Source organism: Schistocerca piceifrons, chromosome 3, assembly GCF_021461385.2.
Source record: "Schistocerca piceifrons isolate TAMUIC-IGC-003096 chromosome 3, iqSchPice1.1, whole genome shotgun sequence".
Classification (NCBI taxonomy): Eukaryota; Metazoa; Arthropoda; class Insecta; order Orthoptera; family Acrididae; genus Schistocerca; species Schistocerca piceifrons.
In genome coordinates, this window is record NC_060140.1 from 487,187,332 (window position 1) to 487,206,432 (window position 19,101).

Genomic DNA, 19,101 nt, shown 5'->3' on the forward strand with positions numbered 1-19,101 from the left:
GCTCTCACTAAAAAATTGTTCTCTTGCAGTATGGTACTCCATATTTAAATGAACAAGTCCATCCGGAACTTTAACTATAACGTTGGTCCTATACTGTGATGGTGACTCCTTCAGATGAGGTCACGAACTGGGGCAGAACTCTAGCTAGGTCGCTAGTATATCGACGTCAGCGTGAGGGTGCTGCTGTGCTGAGAGGGGAGGCGTGGTCTTCTGGAGCTCCTCCAGTACGTCATTGCGTACTGCAGCGAGCCCTCGCTAATGTCTCTGTTATCGATTCGCGTTGGCAGTTTTGCTGTGGCAAAGCGATCTCTGTACTATACCACACTTATTAATACATTTCATTCTCTACCCCTGAAGGCAGAGCGGGATTCAACAGCCTAAGCTTTAGAAGCCATATACCACGCGAGCTGATAGTGGAGCGGAGGGAGTCGTAATAAAGAATATTAGGAGGAGGTTTCCAGTTTCGACAAATTCTTACAACCAAGTGGAACCCCACAAAAATCTTAGTTGGAATATGGGATTTGGACATCGACAAATCTTCGTCGGACTGAGGGATTGGGACTAGGGGATTGGGACATCGACAAATCTTCGTCGGACTGAGGGATTGCAACATCGACAAATTATTTTTGGGACAAAGTTTTCTTTTTGTCGATTACAGAGACAATGTCGTCAAGCAGTGAGTCTGTACTTTACACACGGATGGTCAACTGGCACAGACGCAGTGACTGTGTAGTGACAGCTAGAGGCGGCCACCAGTTGGGCGGTAGCGTCGCGAGTGATCCAGTTTGTCCTGTGTTTGGTGGGCCAGGGCGTGGCGTGGTCCGGGACCTTGAACCAACGGGAAGGAGCAGAGCAGAGCAGAGAAGGCGGCAGCCAAGGCCGCGCGCTGGCCTTGGCGGCGGACAGGGCGGGGCCGGCCGCTGCGCGTAACGGCGACCCGGCCGCCGCCGCGAAACCAGACACTGCCACCGCCGCTGCCGCTACCTGCCGGCCTAGCGGTGGCGTGGTGACGTCTCACGTGCTGCCAGCGTCGCAGCCCTCTCCGCAAACCCGCAACGGGACTTCCTAATGGCAGCCGTCCCTCCCTGCTTCCACTCCGTTCTTCCAGGATATCGGCACGCTTGAGACAGCATGCGCTATCTGTTATGTTCCAAAACGACGGAAAAAGGGTCTTTTCCGGGGCTCATACCTCGGGTTCTATTGGCGATGGAGAGGTAGGATCAAGTGTGATGGATAGCTCTCGGGTTAGGACTACTTCTATACCCAACAGAAGGATCGTCTTACTGTACGTGTGCTGCACCACAGAGTCAAAATTTGAATACTGCACGCTTCCACCAGTTTTGACAAATGGAACAAATCGAGAGGTTCTTTCTCCAGTATTTGTAGATATGGTCTGCCGTGAGGGCAGTAGAAAGTTGGTGTATGTTTAAAATGTCGATTTTAATTTTTTTATGGAAAAATGTTGTTTGGGGTTATCTCATTTATTTTATGTATGTACCACTGACTTTAGTTGACTATAACTATTTTTATATTGTTTTAGAATAATCTACTGTGTGAGGACACTGAGATAACGAAACTCATGGGGTACCCACTAATATCGTTTCGGACCTCCTTTTGCCTGACGTAGTGTAGCGGCTCGACTTAACGTGGACTCCCAAGTCATTGGAAGCCTCTGCATAAATACTGAGCCGCCCATAACTTCGAAAGTGTTGGCAGAGCAGGATTTTGTGTACGAACTGATCTCTCGATTATGTCCCGTAAATATTCGATAGGCTTCATGTCACCGGCCGTTGTGGCCGACCGGTTCTAGGCGCTTCAGTCCGGAACCACGCGACTGCTGCGGTCGCAGGTTCGAATCCTGCCTCGGGCATGGATGTCTGTGATGTCCTTAGGTTAGTTAGGTTTACGTAGTTCTGAGTCTGGGGGACTGATGACCTTAGATGTTAAGTCCTATAGTGCTTAGAGCCATTTGAACCATTTTGAGCTTCGTGTCGGGCGATCCGGATAGCCAAATCATTCGCGCGAATTGTCAAGAACGTTTTTCATAGCAATTGCGAACGGTTATGGCCCGATGACATGGTGCATTATCCATCGTAGTTTGGGAACATATGGTCTCCAAGTAGCCGAACATAGCCATTTGCATTCAGTAATCAGTTCAGTTGGCCCAGAGGACCCGGTCCAATCCTTGTAAACACAGGCCACACCATTACGGAGCCACCAGCAGCTTGCACAGTGCCTTGTTGATAACTGGTTTCCATGACTTCGTGAGGTCTGCGCCACAGAACCCTACCGTCAGCTCTTACCAACTGAAATCGAAACTCATCTGACCAGACCACGTTTTTCCAGTCTCTAGGGCACAACCGATATGATCATGAGCCCAGGGGAAGCACTGCAGGCGGTGTAGTGCTGTTAGGAAAGGCACTCGCGTCGGTCGTCTGCTGCTGCAGCCCATGAATGGCAAATTTCGCAGCACAGTTCTAACGGATACCTCCGTCGTACGTCCTACGTTGATTTCTGCGGTTATTACACGCAGTGTTACTTGTCTGTTAGCACCGACGGCCCTACGCAAACGCCGCTGCTCACTATCGTTAAGCGAAGGCCGTCGCCACTGCGTTGTCCTTAGTGAGACGTAATACCTGAAATTTGGTATTCCTGTAGACTCTCAAGACTGTAGATCTTGGAATATTGAATTCCCTAACGATTTCCGAAATGGACTGTCCCATGCGTCTAACTCCAACTACCACTCCGTGTTCAAAGTCGGTTAATTCCCGTCGTGCGGCCGTAATCACGTCGAAGACCTTTCGACATGAATCACCTGAGTGATTACTGCTCTTCCAATACACTGCTATTTTATACCTCGCGTACGCGATACTTCCGCCATCTCATGACTTTTGTCACCCCAGTGTAACTTCTACAGGTTTCATGAGCGCTTCTTCAGTTACGACGAGATATATCGCGGACTGTTTGTTCTAGGAGGCGTTGATATATGATGATTTATAATAAACCTTCTGCTGCGTAGGTAGGCTTGGCTGGTCGCTGTGATATCACTTCCTGTTTGTGGTGTCACGCATGGTAGCATATACGTATTGTAAGACGCATTACACCTTTCGTTGAGTATATTTGGACTTGTTGCTCATTCAGCTGTGTTTCTCTCTTTAATGCGACTCTACCAAAGGGACTATTTAAGAGGAGAAGAAAAAATGGAAATAGATTCTACATAACATGTCCTGTTGGATTTTTCATCTAAGACAATGAGATTATGGCAAGTATTACTGAAAAAGCCAACGGCCTTGCCGTGGTGGTAACACCGGTTCCCGTCAGATCACCGAAGTTAAGCGCTGTCGGGCTGGGATACCACTTGGATGGGTGACCATCCGGTTTGCCTAGTGCTGTTGGCAAGCGGGATGCACTCAGCCCTTTTCAGGCAAACTGAGGAGCTACTTGATTGAGAAGTAGCGGCTCCGGGCTCGGAAACTGACATACGGCCGGGAGAGTGGTGTGCTGACCACATGCCCCTCCATACCCGTACCAGTGACGCCTAAAGGCTAAGGATGACACGGCGGTCGGCCAGAACTGGTAAGGTCCAGAAACCTGTTCTGATGGAGTTTAGTTTAGTAGGAGGCCTTCTTGCTGCACAAAAAAATAATTGAAATTGTGTCTCCTCCTCTCCGCTACCCAGTGTTAATCATCGGCGTAGCAAATGTTATAATTTATTTTTGAGACATAACATTTACTGAAAGTGGTTATCTGCGGCTTCATTACTTGGACCCCTTCACCTTTGAAACCTTTCTCACTTTCCGCTTACTGGGCCGCAGAGAACCAACAATCTAAAAATTCTCGTGAAACTGCCTTAAGTGTCGGTAAATGGAGGGTGTTTGATGTTGACGTATTGTCAAACCATTGCCATGAATGTACAAAAGTGGGTACCAATACGGGAAAGAAACAACTGTCAGAAAACATATGAGGGATGCAGTGCAGGAATGGAAAGCGCTTCAGCTGTGAAGGTCTTTTAGCGCTCTCAAGAACAACGTGGCGTCCGCTGTGCTAAATTCATTGGTGATGGTGCTTTCAGTTCATACAAAATAGTAATCGACAGCAGGCCCTATGATCGCCTAATACCGATAATTTAAAATGTGTCACTCACATGTAGAATCAGATAGGTACCGTCTGCATAAAATCAGGCAGAACATTTCTAGCAAAAAGCTTGAAGATGGGTAGATTGTAAGAGGATGTTTGACTGACGAAACAATCAATCAGCTAAGTGAATACTATGGCCAAGCCATTAGAGAGAATACAGACAACCTGGAAGGATGAGAATAGCGGTATGGGCAGACGTATTTGTGGACTTGAAAACCCTGATGATTGGGGTCAATGATTCTGTGATCAACTTTAATGATGAAAATTCACGCAGAATACTGGTAGTGAAGCAATTTGGAATTAAGTCTGGCCATTAAACAGAAGCAATTCTACAGTTACAATGTAGGAAACGAGTCTACAAGGCAGAAATTATAGTCAAAAATACAACAATAGCAGCACAATCCCATAGACGTCGAAAGGGACTGCAACTGGTCGATAAAGATTACAGAGCTGGAGAGCTTTAGACCATCTCTTTATTCAACAGTGCATTTTCCTTTACTTCAGGTTTCAAGTGCGATTTCTAGCAAATGCTTTTTTTTTTGGAAATATTTCCCATTATCCCAAACTACTTAAGCTAAACCTCTGAAATTTTTTGTATGTTCATCCTTTGGCAGGAGGTCTCTGGGACGACGGCCGTTTACTATTGTGGCAAAATAAAACACCTACAGCCGTTCTTATGATTTTTTAATTTTGTTGCAACCAGTTTCAACGCTTCAATGAGTCATCTTTAGGCCGTTGTTAACGCGGTACGGGTTGATATGGTACCTATATATATCACATCAGTTGCCAGCATTACTGGATACGCAAATAATCTGAACCTTACGTGTCTGCACTCCAACCATCAACTGCCAGTTGAGTTGGAGTGCTGACTCGTAAGGTTCAGATTATTTGCGTATCCAGTAATGCTGGCAACTGATGTGATATATATATGTAGGGACCAAATCAAACCGTACCGCATCAACAACAGCCTAAAGATCACGCACTGGAGCGTTGAAACTGGTTGCAATAAAATAAAATAAAATCATAAGAACGGCTGTAGGTGTTTTATTTTGCCACTATGGGACTTGACATCTGAGGTCATCAGTCCCCTAGAACTTAGAACTACTTAAAGCTAACTAGCCTAATGACATCACACATCCATGCCCGAGGCAGTATTCGAACCTGCGACCGTAGCGTTAATTTTTGTAGATATAATTTTAAATTACCAAAGACGTGAGCGACGGAAGTAACAGAGGAGTAGCATGGTACGCAGTTGGTGACACATGCTTCATAGTTGGGAAGAACACTGTACAACGGTCGCCTGTTCGGACAGGAAGTGAGGACGAGATTGTTAACACAGTGACATACCCTACTGGTTGCTGTGAAATCAGAGTTAATACCTATCAGCTAGTCTGACTGCTTTAAATATAAGCTGGTACGATTTTCTGGTGTGGTAGAACTCAAAACAGTCTTCTAAATGTAGAGCAACGCCACAATTTTTACACAAGCAGGAACAAACACCCCTTTTTGTGACATCATTTTCCCTCTCAGTTGGTGGTAAGTGCATTGAGGAATGAGCCCATGGTTTTGCATGAAGTCTGATAGTGGTGGTACATTACTAATGTTTGCCAGCGAACAGAGTACTCAGGTAGGTGTGCACTCTCTAGAAGATGCTGTAAACACACATCATCGTCACAACGAACTACTCTGTTTGCCATGTGGGTTGTTTACTAAACCCAGCTGCTTTCGTTTTAGAAATTAGAATACATTTAAGAGCCATCTGTTGACCACAAGCCGAACTCCAAGCAATCATACAGTGGTGAGCTGAACCGTCATAAGATTTAAACGCCATACGGCTTCGTGGGACTACAGTTCATCATTTTATGTGATTTGGCTAAGTTCAAACTTGAAGAAGAAGACAGAGATCGTCAGTCTGAGTCCTCGTGCAATTAAGCATTCCAAGAAAGAAAACAGAGACATTATTCTGTTGCTCCTGTTGGAGGTGGGAGAAGCGTTCCTAGCCCACGACATCAGTTGGATTGACAACCTTAGAGGCACCAGTGCAGGACACTGTCTGAAGTCACCCACCGAGGAAAGGCCAATGATTTTTGTGTCGGTACAAGAGCCTACTCGTAGACGGACAGTGTTAGAGAGGGGACGTGTCGTGCGGGCGCAGCCATAAAGAATGATCCCTTGTTTCTGACGCAGCAAACCACGTTACAATATGAACGTAAACTCTCCGTGGTTAGTAAAACACTGACGCTATTGTTCTGACTTATCCCATGCTCGTCGAGTTTCTGTGTGATTCTATCACAATAATTGAAATCCATCAAGAATATATGCAGTTTTTAACAGGATTTCTGAGTACATTAACTCATTTACATGTTAGGCTCAAATAAAATATTATATGTTGATACCCTCACTCATTTTACAGCTCTGGAATCGAACCGCACTGACAGTATCGCTGTCCAAAGCTAAAAGTGGAATCGAATCCATGCCCTTTGATTCAGAGCATTTGTGCTTCGATTAATGCGCTAGGTTACTCTGTCACAGGAACCATCGGGCTACATTAATCTGACGACCGTATTTTACATAATTATTACAGTCAAAGTAATTAACGAACAGTCAATAATAAAATGAAATGAAATGATCGTATGGCGCTGATGGCTGGGAGTCCCCACATGGGGACATCAGTTGACACTTTCTGCACAATCCCCATCACTTAATTTCTGAGTACTTCTAAATAACTGTTAAGCTCTTGCCTCACAAAAGTGTTATTTCTTCTTCTAACGTAAATTTTAAATTCCAGAATGAGAGTTGCACTTTGCAGCAGAGTGTGCGCTGATATGAAACTTCGTGGCAGATTAAAACTGTGTGCCGGACCGAGACTCGAACTCGGGACCTTTGCCTTTCGCAGGCAAGTGTTCTACCAACTGAGCGATTCAAGCAGTATTGCTAGGTTCCACTCCCCTCTCCTCTGTTGTCATAGATGACAGAAATAAGTCTGTTGTCCTAAGTTTGAAATGGCTGGAAATTACAGAAATCTATGATGGCAGACCTAGGCCACCACTTTTTTTTTTTTTTTTTTTGTTATCAGTCTACTGACTGGTTTGATGCGGCCCGCCACGAATTCCTTTCCTGTGCTAACCTCTTCATCTCAGAGTAGCACTTGCAACCTACGTCCACAATTATTTGCTTGACGTATTCCAATCTCTGTCTTCCTCTACAGTTTTTGCCCTCTACAGCTCCCTCTAGTACCATGGAAGTCATTCCCTCATGTCTTAGCAGATGTCCTATCATCCTGTCCCTTCTCCTTGTCAGTGTTTTCCACATGATCCTTTCCTCTCCGATTCTGCGTAGAACCTCCTCATTCCTTACCTTATTAGTCCACTTAATTTTCAACATTCGTCTATAGTACCACATCTCAAATGCTTCGATTATCTTCTGTTCCGGTTTTCCCACAGTCCATGTTTCACTACCATACAATGCTGTACTCCAGACGTACATCCTCATCAATTTCTTCCTCAAATTGAGGCCGGTATTTGATATTAGTAGACTTCTCTTGGCCAGAAATGCCTTTTTTGCCATAGCGAGTCTGCTTTTGATGTCCTCCTTGCTCCGTCCGTCATTAGTTATTTTACTGCCTAGCTAGCAGAATTCCTTAACTTCATTGACTTCGTGACCATCAATCCTGATGTTAAGTTTCTCGCTGTTCTCATTTCTACTACTTCTCATTACCTTCGTCTTTCTCCGATTTACTCTCAAACCATACTTGTACTCATCAGACTGTTCATTCCGTTCAGCAGATCATTTAATTCTTCTTCACTTTCACTCAGGATAGCAATGTCATCAGCGAATCGTATCATTGATATCCTTTCACCTTGTATTTTAATTCCACTCCTGAACCTTTCTTTTATTTCCATCATTGCTTCCTCGATGTACAGATTGGAGAGTAGGGGCGAAAGGCTACAGCCTTGTCTTACACCCTTCTTAATACGAGCACTTCGTTCTTGGTCGTCCACTCTTATTATTCCCTCTTGGTTGTTGTACATATTGTATATGACCCGTCTCTCCCTATAGCTTACCCCTACTTTTTTCAGAATCTCGAACAGCTTGCACCATTTTATATTGTCGAACGCTTTTTCCAGGTCGACAAATCCTATGAAAGTGCCTTGATTTTTCTTTAGCCTTGCTTCCATTATTAGCCGTAACGTCAGAATTGCCTCTCTCGTCCCTTTAGTTTTCCTAAAGCCAAACTGATCGTCACCTACCGCATTCTCAATTTTCTTTTCCTTTCTTCTGTATATTATTCTTGTAAGCAGCTTCGATGCATGAGCTGTTAAGCTGATTGTGCGATAATTCTCGCACTTGTCAGCTCTTGCCGTCTTCGGAATTGTGTGGATGATGCTTTTCCGAAAGTCAGATGGTATATCGCCAGACTCATATATTCTACACACCAACGTGAATAGTCGTTTTGTTGCCACTTCCCCCAATGATTTTAGAAATTCTGATGGAATGTTATCTATCCCTTCTGCCTTATTTGACCGTAAATCCTCCAAAGCTCTTTTAAATTCCGATTCTAATACTGGATCCCCTATCTCTTCTAAATCGACTCCTGTTTCTTCTTCTATCACATCAGACAAATCTTCACCCTCATAGAGGCTTTCAATGTATTCTTTCCACCTATCTGCTCTCTCCTCTGCATTTAACAGTGGAATTCCCGTTGCACTCTTAACGTTACCACCGTTGCTTTTAATGTCACCAAAGGTTGTTTTGACTTTCCTGTATGCTGAGTCTGTCCTTCCGATAATCATATCTTTTTCGATTTCTTCACATTTTTCCTGCAGCCATTTCGTCTTAGCTTCCTTGCACTTCCTATTTATTTCATTCCTCAGCGACTTGTATTTCTGTATTCCTGATTTTCCCGGAACGTGTTTGTACTTCCTCCTTTCTTCAATCAACTGAAGTATTTCTTCTGTTACCTATGGTTTCTTCGCAGCCCACTACTATTAAATATAAAATGGCAGGAAATTCAAACAATCCATAGAAAATTTTAAAGCCCAGTTTCCCAACACATAAAAGGCAATAAATTCAAAACATCCAAGATGAGCACTTATGGAAATGTGAAAACTATGTATGTATTATCACAACTCATTTGTGTTGCCTACTATGTTTAAACAACTACCACTGTGTCTTTAGCAGGATAGGAATGTGAGGAGCTGCCACTACATTTTATTTATTTCTTTAAAAATTATTGTGTTAACACTTTACTTGTTTAAATAACTACTAACACTGTACCAGTTGTGTAGCTGTCCAAGGTTCAATTGCAAAGATTGCTACAGTTCCGGGCACTGCACAGAACACGTAGCACCAGCCACTTCCAGCCAGTAACTGTGCCCACACCCACTGCACGCTATGGCGTTGGGGACACGAGTCAATATTAGGCACACATGATAGAACCACAGATTACCCCACGTTGTGTCCAGCTGCAGGGCACACTTGTGCCACTATGCCAGTTACACCAACTTCCAGTCCCATAGCGAATCACTGCATGACAACAAGATGCGACTCAGTCGCATTCTCACTAACTGTCTACACATGCCTATCACATGCTCTCTCTTTCTGATGACTTTAACCATGCCTAAATTTTAAAACTGGACAGCAGCATATTGTTCTGGACGAATACGATGGGTGCTGTTTCTGCCAACATTATTAACATTCCAAAGTGAGAAAGCATTTCTGTATGTCTATACTTCTAATTAATGCTATTTCTAGTGTATGAGCATGCCTGTTTAAGCTTTGCTATTCCTAATCTCACTAACCTTCCAGCAAACGAAAGCATTTAAGTTACATTGCAAATGCACAACTATAGTTGTCTGACCTATTTTCTATATCATACACAGGCTTATGAGAGTTCATAAAGACATGTGGTCATTGTGGCAGCCAATGAAGTAGTACTAGTAGTAGCATTAGTAGTAGTAGTAGTAGTAGTAGTAGTCGTAATAGTAGTCATTTCAAACTGTAGATTCAACATAGGTTCCCCAACTAGCCGTTCTGCTATGAACACAAACTGTTTTTGCAAGGTTTCCCATGTTGCAACACAGAAATAACATATATACCAGCAACAACGAATGATTTCAGTTAGAAATAAGTGACAAAAAACTTAACACCAGCATCATGAATGATTCTGTACCAAAACATTCTGCATCATGTAAGTATTGTCTGTGTGTGTGTGTGTGTGTGTGTGTGTGTGTGTGTGTGTTTGTGTGTGTGTGTGTGTGTGTGTGTGTGTGTGTGTGTGTGTGTGTAGTTTAACTAATTCGTTTTATTTCCAAGTGGCATTGTTAAGTATCCACTGACGAAGTCACCACATCACCAATGGAGCTCACATAAATTTTCAACGTACCATCTAGCTGGAGCAAAAACGTCTGTGTCAGAATGATGTTGGATTGTGGATTCATTTCAGCTATGATTTTTGAAACGTTTAGTGCTGTGGTAATAAAGTGATACTAACCACAAACAGAGCAGTGTTAGTTATGTGAAAACTCAGTGGCTGTTGCGGTATGTTTGCTCAAATCCTCAAACTCCTACAGTGTTATTAAGTTATCAGAAGATCGGTTCAACTGATCTCCTATGAACTTTCAACTTTTAATGAGACAGAAACCACGTTAAACAAGAGAAGGTATTTAAGGATTTAACGTGTACTAGTTACGCCATGCACTCGATGGGATGGGGACCTGGGAGCAAAATGTATACAGCTTTTATGAAAATTTATGGACTAATTTAGTAGAACTGTAACAATAAACTCCACATCCTACTAAAGAAAACATGTGTTTCACATCAATATGCAGTAATACATTTAGCACACTAGATGTAGCCATAGAATTGAATTCATATTTGAGCATGTACCTACATGCTGTTACATGTAAGATTTTATAAATAATGAAAAAGTGTGTATAGGACGTGTGTTTTCTCCTATAAAACACTGCCATATTTTCATCACCATGAGCATACGGACGAAATACCATCTCCACAAGAACTTTGTAGTAACGGATTGGGCTGAGAATATAGCAGAAAAGCACTTTTTCTGGACAATATACAACCGATAATTGCAGGTCCATCAGATTGTGGACAGAGAAATTTTTTCATGTTCTTGCTCGTGCATCCAAATGGAATTCACTTCGAACATGTATACATATTTTTAAAAATATTATTCCAGCCCAAATACCAGGTATTATAGGAGATACTATCAGCCACAGATTGTATAATAGCAGCAACGTCATGCCAGCTGAAGTCCAAAATGTTACTTATATTTGATGATGTTGCACTGGAAAATCAAGATCAAGTATGGAAATACTTCTGCTTTGTTAGACGTATGGCAGTAGATGTCTTTCATATCACTCAAACATAGGTCAGGATTCAAAAGCAGTTTGTAAGGGATAATGTAAACTTTATTATCACTTTCAAACAAGATAAGATACTAAAATCTTCTCTGGCTAACCGTCACCTCAGGTGGTTAAAATCTCACGAGCTTTCGACCGAGCCCTCCTAGGCCATTGTCAAGCGGTAAATGACTGCCGTTTCGTCATGACCTCGCCATTATATAGCTGCGCTGCTGGCTTCCTCGCCAAATGTGGCAATGTTTTGGTCTCGAGTCCATCGCACCCACTTCAACCTCGCGATGGGTGGGACCCAGACTGTGCTGAGCTGCAAACTGCCTGCCTTGTTGAAGATGTTTTCACATATTTCTGTCGCTTCTTTTATGACGCTATCCCAAAATCCCTTCGTCCTCATAATGACAGGTGCTCCGTCGAATAGAATTTGGTGTCGATTTTCTTAAGCGTGTTCTGGCACTGCTGATTTTTCAGGCTAGTGTAGGTGTAAGCACCTCTCCTGTTCCATCCTGCGTTTCTCCCCAGTGCACACTATTTGGCCGATGTAGTAGGAGCCACACTGACACGGTATTCTGTACACTCCAGTCCTTCTAACCTCTATATCGTCGTTCACGGGCTCATGAGCTGTATTTTTGTTGCGGGTCTGAACACTGATGCGATGTCGTGTCCCTTCAGGAGCCGGCTTACCTTTCCCAATACTGTGCCGCTGTTTTCCGTTCTCTTCTTTGTGGTGATTCTCCTGCATGCCTCACTAGAAATAGCCTGTGATACCTCGCTGTGATTATACCCAATTTCCCGGAAATGTTTTCGGAAATGGCATAGTTCTAGTGGAAGATTTTCAGCGTGTTAGACGACTTTAGCACGGAGGACGAGGGTGTACAAACGCCACGTTTTTGTCACGGTTGATAGTGACGAAGAGCGTGTAGATACCGAAACGTGTGTGTAGCTTTCCTGTACACTCTGTGGCTGAGGTTACCATTGGTTTTCCGGCAAACGAAGACGTCAAGGAAAGCCAATGCACCATATATCTCTACTTCTACCGTAAACCTAATGTGGTCGTGAATTCCGTTCAAGTGATCCAAGAATTCTCCCAGTTTTTCACGTCCATGGGGTCGGACGATAAAAGTGTCGTCGACGTAACGATAAAAGCAATCTGGCCTGTCTGGAACCAAGTCCAAAGTGATGCCTCAAAATTTCCCCATTGGCTATGGATGGAGCTAAAGGACTTTCCATCGTCACAACATCCAAGTCCTTGAAATACTGGCCGTCACGTGGAAAAAACGATGTTGTCACTATACGGTTAAACAATCCCACAATTTTACTATCGAATAAACGCAGAAAAAGCACCAACGAGGAAGAGCACAAGAAATTTGCGTTTTTGCACTTATGTGGTACAGTGCCGGAAAACATTAGCCAGCCCCTGAGGAGACACAACATCTCATCAGTGTTCAGGCTCTCAGCAAAGATACGACAGCTGATGAGGCCTGCGAAGGATCCAGGGCTTAGAAGGCCTGGAGTGTATAAAATACCATGTCAGTGCGGCTGCTGCTACGTTGGCCAAACAGTGCGCACTGTGGAGCAATGCCGGACGGAACACGAGAGGTGCTTATGCCTACACTAGCCTGAAAAATCAGCCCTAGCAGAACACGTTTTAGAAAATCGACACAGAATTCTATTCGACGAAACACCTGTCACTATGAGAACGAAGGGATTTTGCGATAGCGTCAAAAAAGGAAATAAAAATACGTGAAAACACACTCAACAAAGATGATGACTTGCAGCTCAGTATAGCCTGCGACCCGGCCGTCGCGAGGTAGAAGCGGGCGCGACAGACACGTGACGAAAACACTGCCACATTTGGTGAAGAAAAGCACACCAGTGACGACACAGCCAGCAGCGCAGCTATACAACGGCGAGGCCGTAAAAATGGCCTAGGAGGGATCGGTAAAAAGCTGCTCAGATTTTAACCACCTGACGTCTCTAGAAGCCCGATAACACTTTATTGATTTATATCGCCACGAAACCATGCATTCTTACAAAAATGATATGAATATGAAACACATTTATAAAGCATACGTAGGAACTGACATACATTTGCTGATTGTTGGAATCATTCACAGTACAGGTCCTTGGTTACTGATAAAATAAGTCAACTGCATTATGGTTGACACAGCTTAAACTTTCAGGATGTATTACAATCGTGATGGTATATATATAGAGAATATAGAGAGAAACAATGAAGTAACTGCACCATTATGAATCACACTATCGAAAAATTTGCGCGTGTGTCTTTCATCAGTCAGGCTTAGGGGGGAAGGCAGCACATTTTTTATTTGTTCTTATGAACATTAAGACCCATATTAAAATAATTCAGATGCTCAACAGTAGCAACAGAGATCATGCTATGAGGATTGAAACACTCAAAAAAGGTCTCAGTGCTGTAAATACTCATTCTCTGGCCACTATAAGGTTATCTACAAGAGTTGATGAAACTGAAAAGAAAGCAAATGAGAGTGTATGTGAGCAGTATACTATCTCAAAGCCAGCTTAGTTTGTAACAACATGTCGACAGAACACAAAGCTGTTTAAGCACGCAAGGCTGCTGGAAGAAATTGCGATTGTTAAAATTAGGCATTTGTAAAGAATCCAATCTCTCAGAGAACCATTTAGGCCTCTCACAAAATTTCCTGGATGAATCTCTAAGGCAACGACGAAGAAGATGCTATTGACGATTTTATTAAACACTGCGGCGATTGATATACAGAAAAATAGGGTGAGCACGGAAAAACTATATATGATGGGTATGAAGCTTGTAAGTTTAACAAAGCATGCAATGCAGACTGGGACAGAGTAGTTGAAAGAACATTAGATCTACTGAATCTAACATTCTCAAACATTTTAAAATTGTTATGTATTCACAGAAAGGTATAGAAATGAGATCGACAGGACGTGCAAAATGGCTAAGCGGGGATGGCTAGAGGACAAATGTAAGAAGGTAGAGGCATATATCACTAGGGGTAAGATAGATACTGCCTACAGGAAAATTAAAGAGACCTTTGGTAAAAGAGCACCACTTGTATGAATATCAAGAGCACAGATGGAAACCTAGTTCTAAGCAAAGAAGGGAAAGCAGAAAGACGGAAGGAGTATATAGAGTGCCTATACAGGGACAATGTTCTTGATGACAATATTGTGGAAATGGAAGATGAGGTAGATGACGATGAAATGGGAGATATGATACTGCGTGAAGAGTTCGACAGAGCACTGAAAGACCTGAGTCGAAACAAGGCCCCGGGAGTAGACAACATTCCATTAGAACTACTGACGGCCTTGCGAGAGCCAGTCCTGGCAAAACTCTACCATCTGGTGAGCAAGATGTATGAGACAGGCGAAATATCCTCAGACTTCAAGAAGAATATAATAATTCCAATCCCAAAAAAAGCAGGTGTTGACAGATGTGAAAATTACCGAACTATCAGTTTAATAAGCCACGGCTGCAAAATACTAACACGAATTCTTTACAGACGAATGGAAAAACTGCTAGAAGCCGACCTCGGGGAGCATCAGTTTGGATTCCGTAGAAATGTTGGAACACGTGAGGTAAAACTGATCCTACGACTTATCTTAGAAAATAGATTAGGGGAAGTCAAACCTACGTTTCTAGCATATGTAGACTTAGAGAAACCTTTTGACAATGTTGACTGGAATACTCTCTTTCAAATTCTGAAGTTGGTAGGGGTAAAATACAGGAATCGAAAGGCTATTTACATTTAATACAGAAACGAGATGGCCGTTATAAGAGTCGAGGGGCGTAAAATGGAAGCAGTGGTTGGGAAGGGAGTGAGACAAGGTTGTAGCCTATCCTCGATGTTATTCAATCTGTATATTGAGCAAGCAGTAAAGGAAACAAAAGATAAATTCGGAGTAGGAATTAAAATCCATGGAGAAGAAATAAAAACTTTGAGGTTTGCCGATGACATTGTAATTCTGTCAAAGACAGCAAAGGACCTGGAAGAGCAGCTGAACAGAATGTACAGTGTCTTGAAAGGAGGATATAAGATGAACATCAACAAAAGCAAGACAAGGTTAATGAAATGTAGTCGAATTAAATCGGGTGATGCTGAGGGAATTAGATTAGGAAATGAGACGCTTAAAGTAGTAAATGAGTTTTGCTATTTGGGGAGCAAAATAGCTCACGATGACCGAAGTAGAGAGGATATAAAATGTAGACTAGCAATGGCAAGAAGAGCGTTTCTGAAGAAGAGAAATTTGTTAACGTCGAGTATAGATTTAAGTGCCAGGAAGTCGTTTCTGAAAGTATTTGTATGGAAGTGAAACGTGGACGATAAATAGTTCGGACAGGAAGAGAGTAGAAGCTTTCGAAATATGGTGCTACAGAAGAATGCTGAAGATTAGATGGGTAGATCACATAACTAATGAGGAGGTATTGAATAGAGTTGGGGAGAAGAGAAATTTGTGGCACAACTTGACTAGAAGAAAGGATCGCTTGGTAGGACATATTCTGAGGCATCAAGCGATCACCAGTTTAGTATTGGAGGGCAGCGTAGAGGGTAAAAATCGTAGAGGGAGACCAAGAGATGAATACACTAAACAGATTCAGAAGGATGTATGTTGCAGTAGGTACTGGGAGATGAAGAAAATTGCACAGTATAGAGTAGCATGGAGAGCTGCATCAAACCAGCCTCTGGACTGAAGACCACAACAATAACATAGAAATGCATGGTCAGATATTACATATGGCTGATGCATATAAGCAAGCGAATTGAAGAAAAACAAAAAACCCAAACAGTTCCAAGTACAGAATCAGTATTAAATCAACGTTAGGGAATGTACTTTCAACTGAATATAGATATGCAGAATACAAACATTAAAAATCGATCCCATCAATACGTATACCACGACTATTCCAATGAAATAGGTGAATGATTATGAATGTTCATAGCATTGACAACAGCTCAGAGTACAGTTCATTCGAATGAAATCGTTTCAATCATTTCATTGCTTCAAAAATATATATTACTGAAAGATGGAAACAGTAATTGCAGACCTTCACAAACCATCATGTGAGACATTACCACATAGATGCGTATAATACAATATTTGAGACTTTCAAATATATTTTACTGCTCATCGATATGCAATCCAAATTTGCTTGCCTGCTGCACAAGTACTGCTGCACAGGATACTGGTTAAGTGTCGTAGATGAGAACCAGTCACATCTCAGACAACTTCATAACAGAACATGGCAGTGAGTTTCATAACAGTCACTTCAGGATTGTAATGGAGCAGTATGGAACACGGCACTCACCATTCGATATTCTCTCAGTTGAAGCCAACTTTGTGGAACATTTGAACAGAACAATAACAGAACGAATGGTGCTGAGTTTTAATTTTCACAGACTGTACTGAGCTGTAATTCTCCTGCAAGAAATTGACCAGTATAATTGAAAATTATATCTAACAATGAATATGCAACCAATCGATGTGCATGATAATGAGTTTCTAAATAAATAATATCAAAGGGGTACGTAAATGCAGACAGAAATTTAAGGTAGGTGATTTAGTACATATTTCTAAATATAAGACTGCACTTGATGACTCGTACTCACCAAACAGGTCAACAGGATATTTACAGGTTTCTAAGGTGCAACGAACAAATCCAAGGGCATATATTTTGAAATATGGCATAGGCCGTGAAAAAGCTGCATGTCTTTGCCCTGAATACTGCCCAATAGACCACTGACAAATATAAATACGTTGAAATGTGTGAAGAGTTCTCAGTTCCAATATTTTGTGGAGTGTTTATATTACATATTCTCCATAAGTCTATGTCGAAATCTAATGAATGCGGAATAGTAAGTTTAGATATTGTATGACCTGGAACTTACTGGGTGGCATCTGTTAAGAAGTACTGAAATACTGTCTATTACTTTGGTTCGTTTGAGGACTTACAACCATCTGAAGAATTAGATCACTATTTTTCCAGCAACAATAAGCATGTGTTCTGCTATTTCCAGTACTATGACACCTGCAATAGATACCTGTGTGGAAATTTATGCGAATTACTTTCCAACAATTTAATTAAGCAAAGTGGACTGAAGTATTACATTGATAGGATTAGAAACATACAACACTGTTCCTTATATCACAACATAAAACTGGAGACTACATTTAAGATGTCGGAAAGATGTGCAAGTACCCCACATCGCATGTGACACTGGTAACACTGATAATTCAAACATATATTTAGAACAGTCTGCACCAGGTTTTGGGTTACACATGAATGTCAATACACTGAAGACAGAAGTAAGAACAACCACCGAGGTTACAGACTTTGGACAAGAAACCTGAATATCTTCGCTACTAGGTATCTCAAAGGAGCAAATTTTGCAGCTGGATCTGAATAGATTTTATGAATCAGCTCAATCTGTTAAAAATACGAGGGCGTGCCCAAAAGTAAGGCCTCCGAATCTGTAATGTGAAAACTCTTAAAGCTTTTCGAATAAAACAAACGTCATTAACATTCTAAATCTTTATACTTCAAGCCGTCTGCCGCTAGTGGACGCCAAACTGTAGCTTGTAACATGCCAGTGTATAATGTAACTATATCGTTGACTGAGAAAGAGCTTGCTGTAATCGACTTTCGAAATCAAAGAGTTCGTCGATACAGGGAGCACCCCCTCCCTCAGCATGAGAGTGCCAAACCACACACGATCATTGAGACATCTGCAACAGTCTAGTGCCTTGGGTTCACTGTCATCGACCCTCCTACACACAGTCCCGACTTCGCCCCATTTGATTTTCATCTGTTTCCGAAACTTAAAGAACACCTTCGAGGACTTCACTTTGGCAGTGATGAAGTGGTGGAAGCAGAGGTTATGTTGTGGTTTCATCAGCAAAGTCAAATATTCTACAGTAACAAAATTAATAAATTGGTTTCTTGTTGGGACAAATGTCTTCGTCGCCAGGTTGACTAAATTGAGAAATATATATGCAGACATGAATAATAAATATGTAGAATGTAAATAACGTTCATTTTATTTAAAAAGCTTTAAGAGTTTTAATATAACAAATTCGGATGCACTGCTTTTCAGCACACCCTCGTCGACACACCCTCGTACTACTGGTTAGTACAAATTCACCTGAAGTGCAGTACTGCAACGAACTCATATCTCAACGAAAGACTGATTTATATAATCTATGGGTTCTTCCGTATTGTTGGCCCAGGGCACAAAACCGAAGAAATGTCAACGACAACTCATCCACATTCACGGTGAAGAAACTGTAATACATTTTTAGTTGCAGCAGGACGTTTGTACGTTTGTATGTTATAAAATCAGTACACACAGTCAGCAGCGTACCCGTTTGCAGTGGAAATTAATGCACTAATGCTGAAGTATTATCAATTCCTGAAATCGCTGGGATTGAAACCACACAAGAACAATGTTGTCGCTCAATATAACCACCACAGTTGAATATGATGAATGAATTGTGCGTCAAAGGAATACTTCTCACACAAATCTTTAAAAAAAATGGCTCTGAGCACTATGGGACTTAACATCTATGGTCA

General features: G+C 42.1%; 1 pseudogene; it reads left to right on the forward strand.

Moving 5' to 3' along the window:
- Positions 1–3,280: 3,280 nt before the first annotated feature.
- Positions 3,281–3,398, forward strand: LOC124790608 (annotated as a pseudogene).
- Positions 3,399–19,101: the final 15,703 nt, after the last annotated feature.